The sequence below is a fragment of the Leptonychotes weddellii genome, chromosome 4 (assembly GCF_054177405.1).
Source record: "Leptonychotes weddellii isolate Sample4059 chromosome 4, ASM5417740v2, whole genome shotgun sequence".
Classification (NCBI taxonomy): Eukaryota; Metazoa; Chordata; class Mammalia; order Carnivora; family Phocidae; genus Leptonychotes; species Leptonychotes weddellii.
The window spans coordinates 69961185-69978671 of record NC_138372.1 but is presented as its reverse complement, the minus strand read 5'-3'; the positions used below and the strand labels follow the sequence as shown (position 1 = coordinate 69978671).

General features: G+C 38.6%; 1 long non-coding RNA gene across 1 annotated transcript; it reads left to right on the top strand.

Moving 5' to 3' along the window:
- Positions 1-382: 382 nt before the first annotated feature.
- Positions 383-15935, top strand: LOC145721116 (uncharacterized). Its single transcript, XR_014144582.1, has 3 exons — positions 383-1277; positions 7873-7972; positions 15598-15935. It is a non-coding gene; the product is annotated as an uncharacterized LOC145721116 (long non-coding RNA).
- Positions 15936-17487: the final 1552 nt, after the last annotated feature.

The window sequence follows — 17487 nt, the reverse complement described above, 5'->3', positions numbered from 1 at the left end:
TAACACCAATAATTCAAGTGACAATGTGTTGTTGCAGGTCTGTTAACCTGAAATCTTGAACTAAATCTGTCAAAAGTTTTCTTTTTTTTTGCAAACTGGCTAAAACGTTTAGTGGCAGGGGGAAAAATGCCACGGAAGCATTATGTTAAGAAACCTTTGTTTCAACACAAAGAAAGAGTTTTTATTTACTAATTTCTGCCAACAGTTTGCTAACATATTCCAATTTTGATTTGCCCATTTTCTTAAACCGTACTGATAACAAGGTAGACATCTAACATGCAAACAATCATACTTCCACCCCCTCACTAGGAGAATAATTATTGATATGTATGTATAAATGTTATGTTCTTCAACTTCTTGATTCCTTAACCTTTCGGTGGAAAAGACTCGTGGGACATTATTGAGGAAAAAGTGTTTTTTTCCCTTCCAGATGGATTTGTTGGCTAGGGCAATATTTTTAGTTATGCCAATAAAATGAAAGGGAGACAGAAAATCAGGCAACTGCCGGAGTGGTTAGTGTGGGACTATTACCAAGGCAGAAATGAGGCCAAAGAGATGATAAATGTGTGCCTCTCACCCACTCCATCAGCTGAAGCCTGATCTGGATCTTCTTTTCCATCTGAGCTCCAAGCAAGCCACCATTTTTCACAGCAGCCCTTAATAGTGGACATTAACTTAGCCCTCCCCAAAAGGGCTGACCTGCAGTCTACACTCGGTGCTTCTCCAAACTGTAATCACCTGCTCAGTCCGTAATTTTATCAAATAGCCTGCACCTTTTTCAGCCACTTATTGGCCAATTAAGTCAAGTTCTCACTGAGGGGGTCCAGCTGGCTTCAAGTTATCTAAGATGAATTGATTGAAGACATTCTGCAATCTATGAACCCAGTTTAATGATCTAGGTGATAATACTTGTAATTCTTCTCAGTCAGGGGAATTTGCTGCAGCTGTTGTCGGCAAATCCGTTTTCTGATATACTCAAGTACCAGAAAAGCAGTAATCCGCCCTCGGAGTTCCATAGCGGTGGCTGCATTGTGGAAAGGGAAAGCTCAAATTCACTCAGCATTGCCAAGTGAAGACAGTCTTCCCGTCGATGTGTTTTTACTTTATCCCATTGTGAGTGTTTTGTTTTGTTTTTTTAAAGGTAGAATATGGGAAGAATGCGTTATTGATAATACTTCATCAAGAACAGTGAGTGAATTGCAAATTAAATGCATTAAACACAAAATGCAATAAACAGCACCTCAAATGTTTTGAGCTACAAAAAGCACTGCTTTGAGGTAAGAACATGATATTTTCTAAAATGTTGGGGTGGGGCTCCAAGCACGGAAGTCATTATTTTTGTATAAAGTGTTTCATGGAAGTCAGAAATACTAAGGGTTTGTGCTCCCACCCCCTGGATTCATGGCTAGTGAAGTGATAATGAAGAAGTGTCAGACAGTGACACAGGCCTTCCGTGTATCTCCAAACACTTTTCTGCACAGTGACACATTTTTTAAAAGTAATTATTAAATAATTTGCTTGCTTGCTTTCCTATCTGTGCATTGGTTCCCTGAGCTGCTGAAACGTTAATTCTCCTCCCTATGAAGCAAATACTGTAAATAACACTCTGAAGGTTTTTCTGGGTGTTGCAAATTCAGAATACTTAGGAACACTCTTTCCTACAGTGGTCTGTGAAGTTTATGTTTACAAACTGAAAAGCTGGTTTTGATTTTCTTACGAAAGTGGCAGCTGTGATATTAATTTACGCTGTGCTGAGGAGCTGCCGACCCTGTCTTTCTGGAGAGTAGGTTCCCTTCACTGAGAGGTGTGATCGAACTTGGCTTTGGGGATGTGTGACTTGCTGGGAAAGGCTGGTGATTTTGATAAGATTTTAAATTCTTACCAGTGATGGAGGAAAAACAATGGACCAGGAAGGATGTATCTTCAAGTACAGTGTAGGCTTTGGTGGGAAAACTTCATTGGCCCATGGCCGTACTCTAAGTTCAAGGGTCCAGAATTCCTCTCTATCAAGTAAAGAGCAAGAAACAAGGAGTGACCTTTCTCTTTCTTTTTCTAACCAGGACAGGCAAGGCCAGGCAGAGCTTTGGGGTCTGGTATGAAGCAAACTGAGTTTTCTCTGGGAACAATATATCTGATTATTCAAAGAACTCTTTTCTGCATTTTTTTGGCCTCTATAGTCACCCCCCCTTTGTTGGGTTAACCCAACTTAAAATGTTCTAACTACTATAAATGAAAAATCTTATCCAAGTGGGATTAATTATAATAACTAATAATCACTTGCCGCATGCCAGACCCTGGGTTCTAAAAACTCTACATGAATTAAAACTGAGTTAATTCTCACAACAACTTCTGAGGTCAATGCTATTACCTTCATTTTACAGATGAGGCAACAGAGGAATAGAGAAGTTAAGTAACTTGCCCAAAGTCACACAGCTAGTAAGTGCCAGACCCAGAGTCTGAACCAAGTAAGTTGGGTGTAGTGCCTATGTGATTATTGATCACATACTGCCTCTCTGACTCCTCATAGGCCCAGAGCTTGAGCTTATCTCTGTTTTAGCTGTCCAGCCTGTTCTCATGATACCTCCACAGGGAAAGAATTACAGAAGCGCAGAAGGACAACTGATGTCACAACTGGCAGAAACTAAGTGCTTGTCTTCAGGAGGCCTTACCCCAGATGTATTACTTGGGGCCTGTCTAACCTCCAAGAGCTCAAAGCATTTCAGAAATGTACTTGAGTCATCAGTATGTTAGCAGAGTGTCAGAAGAGGAGATATCTTGCTCTGTTGTTGTTTTTTTTAACAGATCAACACAAAAAGCGAAATGTCAAGTTGACCTTGAACTCATTTCTCCCGGATCTTAGGTTGATTTCTCCTTTGGGCCCATTTTATCTCACTGAAACATGGATTAACATGACCCTTTCCATATATATTTAGATTATTCTTTGGGAACAAAAAATGTCTTTTATCTAAATCTGGTACTGTTATAGCTGTTGAAAAAATTTAGGTCTTACTGGGGAGGGGTAGTGGAAGGATTGGGTAAGTGGGTGATGGACATTAAGGAGGGCACGTGATGTAGTGAGCACTGGGTGTTATATAAGACTGATGAATCACTGAACTCTACTTCTGAAATTAATAATACAGTATATGTAATTAATTGAATTTAAATTTAAAAAAATTTTAAAAATTAGGTCTTACTATGCAGGTGAAGATCTGGTATGGGGATAGAGATGTAAGAAGAGGAAAAGCTAAATACCATATGCAAATTATCTGTATCTTTGAACTTTACAGATGAGGAAACAGAGGCTAAGGTCACGTGCCAACTTTTATTTTTTTACCGCCAAGGCATCTCTTTCAAAAAATAAAAATGTGTTGCAATATGAAATTATTTTCATTGAGCATTTATTTTAAAATAATTTAAAAATTATTTTAAAATTTATTTTAAAACATGATCTCCATTAGAATTTCATAGACTTAGGGCTTCTTGTTATATACTCACAAGGCACTCATACTTTCCTTCTTAGCATTAATCACAATTGTAATTAATTAAAGCATAAATAATTGCTTATTTAACTTTGATTTCCCTAACCAGAAAATTCCACAAGGGTAAAGAATGTGACTGTGGTTTTCACTACAATATCTCCAGTGTATCTGGTATATAGTAGGTGCTTATATATTTATTGAATGATATAAATGAATGACTGAATAAAATAGTTTTTGTTACTTACTAAGAGGAAAACAGTGGTTTTTTTTTAAACTCATAGGTTTTTTTTTTAAGATTTTATTTATTTATTTGACAGAGAGAGACACAGCAAGAAAGGGAACACAAGCAGGGAGAGTGGGAGAGGAAGAAGCAGACTCCCGGCTGAGCAGGGAGCCCCATGCGGGGCTCAATCCCAGGACCCTGGGATCATGACCTGAGCCGAAGGCAGACGCTTAACAACTGAGCCACCCAGGCACTGCAACAATGTTTGCTTTAAATTGATAAATGTTAAAGCAGCTTTAGGTGCATAGCAAAATTGAGTGGAGAATGCAAAGAGTTCCCATATATCCCCTGTCCCCACATCTACACGATATCCTCCACCATAGACTAAAATGGTGTTTTAAACTAAGAGTGCAACAGTTCTGTCTTGGTTTCTAGTCTAATTTATCTCAAATATAATAGCTGGAGAATAACAAAGAAGCCCCCCAAATAGTGACTTAAATAAAATAGAAGTTTTGTTCTCTTTCAAAGGACAGTCTGGCTGATTCAGGCTGGAGGGGTAGCTCTGCTCCATAAAGCCGGGGCGGATCTGCCATCCCCAGCATATGGCTTCCAAGGCTGCTCAAGTTGTCATCATTTCCAGCTGGTAGGGACGGTGATGAGCCAAAATGCTGCATGTGGAGCCCTTCTTAAGTTGGAGATGACACTGAAGTTGCACACATCTCTTTCTCTCACATCCCATTATCCTAAACCTCAGGCTCATAGTCACTTCTAGCTGCCAAGGAGGCTGGGAAATGTAATTGCTTGCTGGGTGGTCATGTGCCCAGAAATATGGAAAAGATGGATTTTGAAGGACAGCTAGTAGTCTGACACACCCCAGAATGAGAAATGTTTATTATAATAGACAAACCAATGAAACCTAAATAAGAGGAACTAAAGCTGTAAAGTTCTAATCTTCAACTATCTCAGTAGGCTCTTCTCACCAGTATAAAGCCACTTCACTGGTTGCAGGAGTTCAAGCCATGCAAGAAAGGAATGGCGTGATAACAAGAGGAAGCTGGGCATAAGACTAACAGAGCAATGTGGAAAACTGGTTCTTTGCTTATCATTCATTCCTTGAATCATACCTTTCCCTTTCCAATAAAGAAAATGCTATTATAGGTAGCCCTAAGGTGGGACTCAGTGACTTCAGCCTCTTGGTGGTCATATCCTTGGAAGTCCCCTCCCCTCTAGTGTGGGCTGGATTTGTTGACTTGCTTCTAAGAAACAGAATTTGTCACCAGATTAGGCTCTCATCCTGGGACCCCTGTCTCACTCTCGCTCACTTGCTCTGCGGGAAGCCAGCTGTCACTGAGCTGCTCTATGGAGAAGTCCGTGTGTCAAGGACCTCCAGGCACAGTGAGAAACTGAGGCCTCTGTTCAATAGTCTCTGAGAAACCAAAACCTGCTGACAACCACATAAGCGAACATGGAAGCAGATTTCCTGCAGTAATCCTTCATGTGAGATCACGGCACTGGGCCTCATTAGACAACTTGAGTCACTGGCACCTAACTAAACTATGCCTCTGGATCCACAGAAACTGGGAATAATACATGTTTATGAACTTAAGCCATTAAGTTTAGGGGTACTTAAATGACCAATACAAATAGATGGTTAACTCATTTCAGCACTATGTAACTACTACAAATGTCAATCACTGGAATATAGATTCTAATGGTCCAATCATTTTCTAGTAGTAATTTTGTGTAATGAGCACCTTTAAGTGGTCTAACTAACCAAGACTATAATTTAATCCACTGGTTTCTAAAGTCTGGTCTTGGAACACCTAGGGGTCCCCAAGACTCTTTTAGGGGATCCATGAAGCCAAAACTCTTGTTTATTTATTTTTTTTATAATACTACTGAAATAGTTTTGGCCTATTTCACTCATTCTCTCATGTGTGTACAGTGGAGTTTTCCAAAGACTGCTTGATATGGGGTAATATCATTCTTCTGACAATTTGTGGAATTTATCCTTATGTAATCTTGTGTTTTCTAGAATGTTCTAAGACAGTTAAATTTAGGGTATAAACACATGCATTTTCTGAGATTAACTCAACTGTTCTCAGTACTTCTGTGCTTTAAGTAGTTATCTTCAATTATATACCTGGTATAGTCTCTGTAACCTCAGTATTGTCCAATGAACTGTTGTTTTGAAAACCTAAAATTTTCCTTGCAACTATGCAGAAACACAACAAAAAGCACACTTTTGTTGTCTTGTTTTGCAGTGATATTTTAGAATTTTCTCAGTTTTAATTTTTGATACAGTAAGTGTTGGATAGCTATAATCCCATAAACAACATCTCCTTAGATTCTCAGTGATTTTTTAAGAGCGTAAAAGGGTCATGACACAAAAAGTTTGAGAATTGACAAATGTGATTGAACCCCTATCCATGTTCAGCATTGTGCTGGGTACGATGAGGGACATAAAAGTGTATATGTAGCCTTTTCCCTTAAGTTGCTTAAAATCTAATTGTGGAGAGAAGCCTCATTTGTTGTCGGAGATACACACTGCAACGCTAAATGCTGTAGTAGGTACCATACACGCAATAAAAGGACATGGAAGGAGAAGTTGGGAGGGGGCCAGAGTCAATAGGGAATGCCTAGTGTCAGAAGAAAGGCCTTTCAGTCCTCCTAATGAGAACTTTCATGAAAACAAAGAGAACATTTGTAGAGAGGACAGTGGGAAAGTCCATCATTGGGGGCGCCAGAAAAGTAAAGCCAAGTGTCCGGCAGCTCTCAGCCATGTGCTAACTTTGATTTGGGGTACTTCCGTGGGAGCTCCATCTGCGGATTACATTCTGCTTGCATCAGTGACCTGCTGGCATTACCCTCAAAAGGCAGGCACAGTTCTGACCTACACTTCCCTGAAGGAGGACTCTTGGAATCTCATGTCCTATATACTTAACTTCATCCTACTTAAATCCATACTCAGAATTTTGAAACTGTTGCCCATGTTATGTATGTGTTAGGCTCAAGGTGTTTTTCTATATGCAGGCCATTGTGGCACTTATTTTGGTGGAAAGCCAAAAAAAAAGGTGGGGGGAGTTAACTGCTTTGGGCAAAAGATGCCACTGCTTCTGTTCGACCAGTAAGAATCAGAGAACTCGGGCTGTAGTCTACCATGCACAAGTATGGGATCTTCCATTAGCTTCAGCTTTCTGACTCTCAGATCTACCATCTGTAGAAGGGAGATAATTGCCCTGCATACCTCACGAGGTGATCAGCATGATCATGGGAGAGAATTTGTGTGGAGGGACATAGGAAGCCATATCTAAATTTATAATCATAGTAATCCTAATAAAGCTAACATGTATTGAGTACTTACTTCATGCTAAGCACTGTTTTAAGCACTTTCCTCACATTATTTTGATTACTAAGTACATTTGATCTTATTAAACTGCAACATAGTATTGAAAGCTTCATTGAGATCAGTAGATTCATGACATATAACACAGTATGTCATAACAGTAAATTCTTAAAAAAAATAGCAAAAACAAAACCAAGAAACAAGAACTCCTGTTTATTGAAAGTTTCTTTAATTCTTGGACTGTGAGAAGAAGAAAGGAGAGTTTGTCCTAAAGGAGGTATGTCTGTGCCCTTCTCTAGAAAAGGTAGGTGTCCAGGGTATAGTTTATGAATTACAGTAAAGCCTCCCTTAATAGGCAAATTTTTGCCAGAAACTTTATAATTACAGGAATTCATTTTAGAATATCAAAAAGGGGGATGTAATGTCATTCAAAAACAATAATTCTTGATCGGTAGCTTCAAAGACGCTCCAAACAAAAAGACGTGTGTGGAAGACTTTGAGCAGAAGGTGAGTGAAGAGACTGAACCTTCAGGCAAAAAAGGCCCAGGGGCATGTGACCTGGGTTAAGGTATAGATAGGCTTCCTGTGCTAGACTCAGTCAGACCTCCACAGACAGCAGGGAAGCTTCCTAGCAGTACTACCCTTTGGGGCTCCACAGATCACAAACACACACAAAAACATATGTATTAAAGAGCACACAGACAACTCTATCACCCAGGATTGGTAATTAGCATTGACACAGGGTAACCCACTGTGGTGACTAACACAGTTCAAGACCCAGGAGAATGTGTCTCTTCATCTCTTGCCCTTTGTCCCTTCAACAGCGTCTGAAGCCACAAGGGTCTGTGGACAGAGCTACCCTCTATGCAGGAGTCAGATGGTACCCCGGAGTGCAAGGAGAATCTGACTGGCAAAAGCAGTTAGGTAAGAGAAAAGACAAATGAACTTGTCAAATTCTTCCTCTCATACAGTGTGAATGTTATAGATTTTTGCATAATAAAGTATCATCTCCCAATAGCACCAAGCATCCATCTTCTTGTTTCTCTCTGTTCCAGCTTGGATCCAGGTACTCAGGATCTGGTGCAGCATTCACTACAGTTGGCTAGAGTAGGAAAGGAACATTTTGCAACAATTCATATCACTCCTAAAATTGTATTTGTTAGGCTAGATGTAACCTCTAGGGCATAGGGTACCTCTTCTTTACATTGGTACCTAGATGGCCTCTGAACACTAGAATTGCAAATAGTTTTGCTTTTATGAAAATATTTAATAAGATAATTAAATTTTTCTAAAATTAAAATTAAACTCTATTTAAATAATGTAAAAGTTTGGTTAAAAACCAGACATCATTAATGTATAAATAATTCTCAATAATTTCTAATTTTTATGGAGACTATGTTTCTGGCCATCATAGATGAGAGTATGGTCTTAACTGAAAAGAGATTTGAATAAGTAATGCCCTACTAATTTTGTTTCCTTTATAATAACCCAATTACAAAATGTAAAATAAGAATGTAATACTGTATATATCTAGATATTGCTTTAAAAGATATTCCTTTACAAAAGGTATTCCTTTAACATATTCATGTTAAAAATGAAAGCAGTGCATTTGATATTAAAATAGTTCAAAAGATTTTTTGCAAAAGTGCTATTTTGTTACATGTGCCTGCATTACAGTTTTTTGAGCATATGTAAAATTCATATGTAAAGTTCATTTTCTAATTCAAGTGTTGGTTTAAGACTTTTATTGACAATTCCCATTGCTCCTGTCTTAGCAGAGTAAAATTTCTCCAAACTGAAATGAAATAATATATATATATATATATTACATATATGGACTACAGTGACTCAAGAAATACTGGTTAATTTGTCATTGCTGTCAATAGCACATGTGAAAATCTTAGTTATACCAATATAATTAGTAATTTTGCTAAAATGAAGGCAAGACAAGTTAATTTTATGTAACAAATATATAATAATGAATTATGTATGTCTTTATTACTCATCCAAGTATCACCAGCTCATCAACAGAACACCCAGACATGCACAATAATAATTAATTCAGTCATCTTTGATACTTTGCTGTCAGTTATATAAAAAATAATTTTACACACATTTTCTCAATTTTGTCATTATGAATATTTATTTGTCAAGGTAAGAAGATAGAACATACTTTATTTAGCAGTTTTTAGCTTTATTTATAACTTCGTAATATTTAGACTTATGATCTATAGGCTTCCATTTGTTCTCTTGCCTTGGGTCCAATAAGAGTTGAAGTGGGTCAACCACCTGGAGGGGAAGTAGGTATCAACCCCTGGCCCCACCCTCCCCTGGCTAGTTGACCTCAAGGATGAAACCAGAGAGCCCCTTAGGTGTAGTTGGGCAGGCCAAGTGAGGATTCCACACACCTTCCCCTTTCTCATACTCAGCAGGAGACACCCACACATCCATCCCCACATTGTCCCTGATGTCCAACAAGCTTCAACAAGAGGATAAACCTCTACAGTAACATTTAAAAATGCACATGTGCAATTAAGGTGACACCGTAGTGTGAACAACTCTTAGATGGTGTAATTAGTCTTCCTGTTTATCCATCCTCTGGCTGAATCATTCATTAATGAAGAGTGCACTGTTCAGTATGGGGGCAGTCCTCATCCAATTGGTAATGTTTGGTTTAGAGAGAAAAGGAAAGGTGAGTTGAGGAATTGAGAGATGTCTTAAGATATATATGAAGGATTTTCATGAGAGATTATCTTTAATCTGCCTGCAGTGACCCAGTAGTTAGCTTTTCAGGCTCAAGGGTGCTCAAGGGTGCTCAGCTGAGGGGCAGTGGGGGTTGAAAGCCAGTTCTTGCTTTGTTCACCAAACAATGTGCCCCAATGCCAGGCTGAGTCAGCCTTTCACTCTGACAGAGGTGCTCTGTGGGCCAGCCTCGTCCCTGCCTGCATGACTCCAGATGACAGAATTAGGCCCAAGGAGTGAAAGTTGTATGAATGCCAATCTGTGCTTAGTGTAAGGAAAAGATGGCTTCTAAACTTGATCTCATTTAGTCCTTATAACAACCTTGAAAAGTAGGTACAATTATTGCCTTCACTTTGCAGAAAAGAAAACAGAGACTGAGAAGCTTTGCAACTTGCCCAGTGTTTCTAAGGGGCAAACAGGTTACAAAGTCAGGCTTTAGTGATTAAAAAAAAATCTGAGCTCATTTTTTTTTTTACACTGTGATATGCTTTCTAACAATTTGGGCAATTCTTTAATGAAATGGACTGGTTTTTTGTTTTTTTAAGATTTTATTTATTTATTTGTCAGAGAGAGAGCACAAGCAGGGGGAGTGGCAGGCAGAGGGAGAAGCTGGCTCCCCGCTGAGCAGGGAGCCCAATGCGGGACTCGATCCCAGGACCCTGGGATCATGACCTGAGCCGAAGGCAGACGCTTAACCAACTGAGCCACCCAGGCGTCCCAGGAAATGGGCTGTTTCCAAAGTAAGCAATTTCCATATTGCTTTAAGTGTTTAAGAATAAATTGAATGTCAACTCACCAGATATGTCACAAAGTGGACTCACATACCCATAAATAGTTGAATCAGGTAATGCCTACGGAGTCCAGTTTTGGTCAGGAAAACAGAAGCCACTGTGTATTTCAGCTATGAAGAGTTTCAATGCAGGAAATTAGAGGCATAACAAACCACTGGAAGAGTTAGGGGAACCAAGATCAGGGAAGCCACCAGTGATGATCTCAGGGTGCCATACTTAAGCAGGTGATTTAGTAGAGTAAATTTTAAGGACCTCTGGAAAGTTCCTGCCCTCTCTCTCAGTCTGTAGCAATGATTGAGGTAATTCTTTAGAATCTCAACTGGTAATTCTTTAGAACCTCACATCTCCTCATGCATCTAACTGAAATGCATCCTGAAAGTTATGGCCTTTCCTCTTCAGCCTGTCAATTCTCACAGGAGTGTCTCTTCATGAAAGAGATGCTTACTCTGACCAGGACCATATGGGGAAGGGGTTGGGAGAAATGTAGTTCCTGGCTGGAAGACGTGGTGGTGAAACTGAGTTGACAACAGACACTCCTGCAAAATCCGTAAGCCTCTTCCCACCATAATGATGTAGGAGCTTGTAATGTACACTTACTAATTATCAGACTTTCTCTTATTCTGTAGGGAGTTGGGAGTTAAAAGAGCAGGAAGTTATCAGGTCCCTTCAAGAGCCCTTGTCACTGCAGGAAATATAGCATAGAAAGGGAAAGCTATATGTAAATTTCCACATGTCATGATTTTGCCTAAGATTTGAGCACTTTCAACTGGTCTGGGCCCAAGAAAACCAGGGAGCTACAAAAGCAGGCCTTTTCCTCAGACTTTAGAAAAATTACTGTTCACAGAAAGGATTGCATTCAAAGGAAATATATTCTGAATGGCAAATTTTAAGAGGCTATGTTTATGTATGGTGAAGCATAGAATTTTGAACCTAGACATCATTTGGTCCCAGATACCCCAAACCACCTCCAGTTTCTGGAAATGGGCATCTCTGAGAGTATGGTTGGGAGGGGTAGGTAATAAGTATACCTCCTACTAAGAATCCTGGCAAACTATCGACAGGGAGGAAAGGTGGCAAATAGGGCAGCGATGATGGACTTACAGAGCTGTCTGTTAAGGGTTCAGGACCTACCAATATGACCCAAGATGCTGGTTGGCAACACCTCTAATTTACTGCACCAATCAAGGGAGTTTAAAGGACTAAGTGAAATCACAAGCAAGTTAATGGCAGAGTCAAGATTGGAATTCAAGTATCCTGACATCCAGCCGGAGTTGTTTTCTATAATAGCATCCTCCATTTCTCATTCTATCATATCTATCTGTCTATCTGCCTCTCTATTTATCTATCATTTATCTACCTCTCTTTCCTACCATTCACCCCTCTATCTACCCTTCTATTTTTCTATAAGCATCTAAGCACTTAGCTATGTAATCTCTCCTTGCATCCATCCATGGTACTTTCATGAGACTCTATGAAGATACAAGAAGGTATTGATTTCCTTTTCTAAGTTGATGGAAGAAAGGGAGTAGGAAATGGGGGAACTATTGACTTTTGTTTATTTGTTTGGCTCCTACCTGAGTAAAGGAAAGCTTTTAGTCTATAACACAGTATCATAACAATAGCAGGACCTATGAATTTTTCCAATAGGTAATTCCAGGCTGAAGACAATGTATGTGAAAAACAGCCTAGTGTGCTGCAATATTAAAACAGTAGGCCACTATGGTCATAAAATGTTAGCTATTGATAATGAGATTACAAACTCCCATCTCCCAGTGTACTCTCTTCTGTGTCCCAGCACTCAATTTTGTTGCTGGGGAATATCCACGGCTGAAGTGAGAGAACAGGCTTGGTTGGTGTGAGCAAGTCTTTTGCTTACATTTGGTGTAAGAATTCTTGCAGCTTTTTAAGTATCGGTCAAACCACAGAGTCTTATATCACCTTAGGAAACAAATCCTTAAAATAACTTGCTCAAAGATTCAACCAAAAAAAAAAAAATTAGATCTAATCAATGAATTCAGTAAAATTGTAGGATAAAAAATTAACACACAAAAATCAGTAGTGTTTCCATACACTAACAGTGAAATTTCTGGAAATTCATCTGGAAGGAAATTGATCCCATTTATAACAGCATCAAAACAATAAAATATTTAGGAATAAGTTTAACTAAGGAGGTGAAAGATCTCTAATCTGAAAACTAGAAGGCATTGATGAAATAAATTGAAGAAGACAAAAGTAAATGGAAAGATATCTTATGTTCATGGATTGGAAGAATTAATATTGTTAAAATATCAATACTACTAAAGGCTATCTATAGATTCAATACAACCTCTATCAAAATTTCAAGGACAGTTTTTACAGAAGTAGAAAAAAAACACTCCTAAAATTTATATGGAGCCACAAAGAACTTGAACAGCTGAAGAAATCTTGAGAAAGAAGAATAAACCAGGAGGTATCACATTTCCTGATTTCAAGCTATCTTATAAAACTATAGACATCAAAACAGTATGGTACTGACATTAAAAACAGACTAATAGACCCACAGAATCAAGAGCCCAGAAATAACCAAAGCAAATACAGTCAACTAATATATGATACGGAAACCAAGAATACTCAATGGAAGAAAGACAGTCTCTTCAGTGCTGGGATAATTGGATAGTTATATGTAAAAGAATGAAACTGGACCCATATCTCACACCACTCACAAAAATTAACTCAAACTAGTTTAAAGACTTAAATATAAGACCTGAAACCATGAAACTCCTAGAAGAAAACTCACATGTGGAATTTCAGAAACAAAAGAGCAAAGGCAAAACAAAAAGAGAAAGAGAAATTGAGAAATAGACTCTTAACTATAGAGAACAAACTGATAGTTACCAGAGGGGAGATGGGGGGTGGAGGTGTGAAATAGGTGATGGAGATTAAGGAGGGCACTTGTTGTGATGACTACTGGGTGAAAGAAGAAAACTCCAGTCCTTGACATGGGCTTTGGTAATGATTTTTTGGATATGACTCTGAAAGCATAAGAAGCAAAATAAAAAATGAACAATTGAGACTACAGCAAACTAAAAAGCTTCTGCAAAGCAAGATACCACCAACAAAGTAAAAAGACAAACTACGGAATTGGAAAAAATATTTGCAAGCCATATATGTGATAAGGGGTCAATATCCAAAATATATAAAGAACTAATACAACTCAATAGAAAAAAAAAAACACAGGAAATATCCCAAATGTCCACTGATAAATAAATGGATAAAGAAGATGTGGTATATATATAATGGAATATTACTCAGCCATAAAAAGAATGGAATCTTGCCATTTGCAATGACATAGATGGAGCTAGAGAGCATAATACTAAGCAAAATAAGTCAGTCAGAGGAAAATGAATAGCATGGTTCCACTCATGTGGAATTTCAGAAACAAAAGAACAAAGGCAAAACAAAGAGAGAAATGGAGAAATAGACTCTTAACTAGAGAACAAACTGATAGTTACCAGAGGGGAGATGGGGGGTGGAGGTGTGAAATAGGTGATGGAGATTATGGAGGGCACTTGTTGTGATGACTACTGGGTGATGTATGGAATTATTGAATCACTATATTTACATCTGAGACTAATATAACACTGTATGTTAACTATACTGGAATTAAAATAAAAACAGTAAAAAATTCAATCCTATTTCTTTAAAAAAAAGAAAAACCCACAACCCAATTTAAAAATGGGCAAAGTACCTGAATAGACATTTCTCCAAAGTAATATAAATGGTTGATGGGTACCTGAAAAGATGCTCAACATCACTAGTCACTAGGGAAATGCAGATTAAAACCACATTGAGATATCACCCTATGCCTGTTAGAATGGCCATTATCAAAAAGACAAAAGGTAATGAATGCTGGCATGGATGTGGAGAAAAGGGAACCCTCACACACCATTGGTGGGGTTGTAAATTGGTCCAGCTACTATGGAAAACAGTATGGAGGGGGTGCCTGGGTGGCTCAGTCATTAAGTGTCTGCCTTTGGCTCAGGTCATGGTCCCAGGGTCCTGGGATCGAGTCCGGCATTGGGCTCCCTATTCAGCTGGGAGCCTTCTTCTTTCTCTCCCTCTGCCTGCCGCTCCCCCTGTTTGTGCTCTCAAATAAATAATTTTTTTAAAAAAGGAAAGCAGTATGGAGATTCCTCAAAAGATTAAAAATAGAAACACCATAGGATCCACCAATTCTACTCCTGAGAACATATCCAAAGGAAACAAAAGCACTAACTTGAAAAGATACCTGTATCCCCATGTTCATAACAACATTATTTACAGTAGCCAAGACATGGAAACAACCTAAGTGTCTATCAAGGGATGAATGGATAAAGAAATTGTGGTGAATGTATGTCTAATGGAATATTATTTGGCCATAAAAAATGAGGAAAATCTATCATTTGTGACAACATGGATAGATCTTGAAGGCATTATGCTAAGTGAAATAAGTCAGACAGAAAAAGAAATACTGTATGATCTCATATGTGAAATCTAAAACAAAATAAAACAAAACAAGAACAAAAACCCATAGGGGCACCTGGGTGGCTGAGTCGGTTAAGCATCTGCCTTCAGCTCAGGTCATGATCTCAGGGTCCTGGGATCAAGCCCTGCATCAGGCTCCCTGCTCAGCGGGGAGCCTGCTTCTCCCTTCCCCTCTGTCCCTCCCCCCTTCCACCCCCTGCTCATGCTCGCTCGCTTTCTCAAATAAATAAATAAAATCTTAAAAAAAAAAAAACATAGAAAAAGAGACCAGACTTGTGGCTACCGGAGGCAAAGGATGGAAAGAGGGGAAATTGGAAGAAGGTGATCAAAAAGTACAAACTTCCAGTGATAAGATAACTAAATACTAGGAATGTACTTACAATGTAATGACTGTAGCTAACACTGCTGTACGATATATGAGAAACTTAAGAATAAATCCTAAGAGTTCTCACCATAAGAATTTTTTTCTTTTTTCTTTGTTTTCTTTCTTTCTTTTTATTGTATCTATAAAAGAAGATGGATGTCAGCTGATCCTGTTGTGGTAATCATTTCACAGTATATACAAATCAAACCATCATACTATACACCTAAACTTATACAGCGAGGTAGGTCAATTATTTCTCTTTAAAGCTGGGGAGAAATAACTTGCTCCAAGTTAGACGATCATGTCTCTATTTACATGTCTGAATCAAGTCATGGTATTTATGCATATGGTTTGTTTATTATATAGAAAGAGATGTTCTCTTCTGCCAAGTTTTAGGGGAACATTAATCAAATTCATTAATTACTAAACATATGACTTACATCTGAAATATTTTGTCTGAATTTGGGGGCTGAATTTTAAGAGGCACACTGACAAACTAGAGTATGTTCATAGGGTGACCAAGATTAATAGTGATAATAAAATATACTTGAAGAGTTTATTGAGTCCTGGGCTAAGCATGTCACATGGGTTGTTACTTTTAATCCTCATAGTCACTCACTGTGGGCACATAACGAGTGACTGAGGTCACTTAACAAGCCCTGATGCCAGACCCTGAGCTTTTATGCACTCACGGTACAGCGAGGAACCTGGACACCATCTCATACAAGGAGCGGTGGAAGAACTGAGTGTCTGTGCTGATGGAGGAAAGAACTGGGACCAATGGAGACAAGTTACCAGATGGAGATTTTATCTCAACAAAATAAGATGCTCCTATTCTTAGAACTGAGCATTCAAACAAAAGCTGAAAGACCCTTTTTTAAGGAATGGATGAAAGATTTCAATTCTAAGATATGTTGAATCTATGATGTGAGCAAAATAGAACAAATAACCAAGTTGTTGATTTCATGTCTACTTGCTATCAGAAAAACAAGTCTCCAAAAAATATTAAAAATAATAACAAAATAAAAGTCTCGAAATTCCTATGATTTTTCTTAAAAGTCGAGTCTGTAGTAAATGTCAGATTGAGGCCCACCTTCTCAGAATGTGTCCACTCTTGTTACTTGGTCTTTGGAACTACGTAATCTTTAGGTCTGAGACTTTAATATTGTTCTAAGGACTGAATGAGTTGATGTATGTGGAGAGGCTTTATAATGGTTGAATACCATACAGATGTGAGGGATCAGTGACAGAAACAAAATGTGTTTTAAGTCCCCTTGATTTTTTTTCTATATAATGATACAGGTCAGCCTTTAAAGCTGCTGATTCAAGCAGACATTTGTCTGGTAAATATGGGTGTATGGATATAGCCAAGGCACATATATTTTCCGTGGTTCAACCAATACTTACTGTAATTGGCCCTTACTGTGTCAGTTATATGCTAGGTGTACGGAAATGATTAATATATGGTACTACCCTTCAGGACTAGCATAAAAATAAGTAACTGCAATTTAGCAAAATTAATGCTAACTGATAGAACGAGATGAAATGAAGTCAATGACCTGTTTTAAAGGTTCAAGGCTGCAGTTACAAAGCACTTCTCATGGCTCACATAAGCACCAGTAGTTACAGCTTACCTTACACCATAGAGGTCAGTATGGAATTCATTTGCTTTACAGAATTTGCACACATCTCTACTAAATCACTCGCACGTCATGAAACAATTAGCATACCGGTGGAAACCCTGAAACTAAGGTCCTGGGCGTCCCCACTTTTGCACTACCTTATTTCCATCTATGGCTAAACGTAGGATCCAACAGGAGAAAAGCTTTACAAATAAAGTTTTACCACACAGAAGTTCCACGCTGAGCAGTGCCCTTGGTCGCGCCCTAGACAGGAGTCGGCTGTCATGTCGATGAAGGGAAAAGAAGCCATGGTCCTTAGGGGTTGACACATCTGATCCTAATTCAGTCCATAAGATGAGCTTGGGGAAGAACAGAGGAAGCAGCAGGAGAAGTGTCTGAACCTTACCATGCTGACCC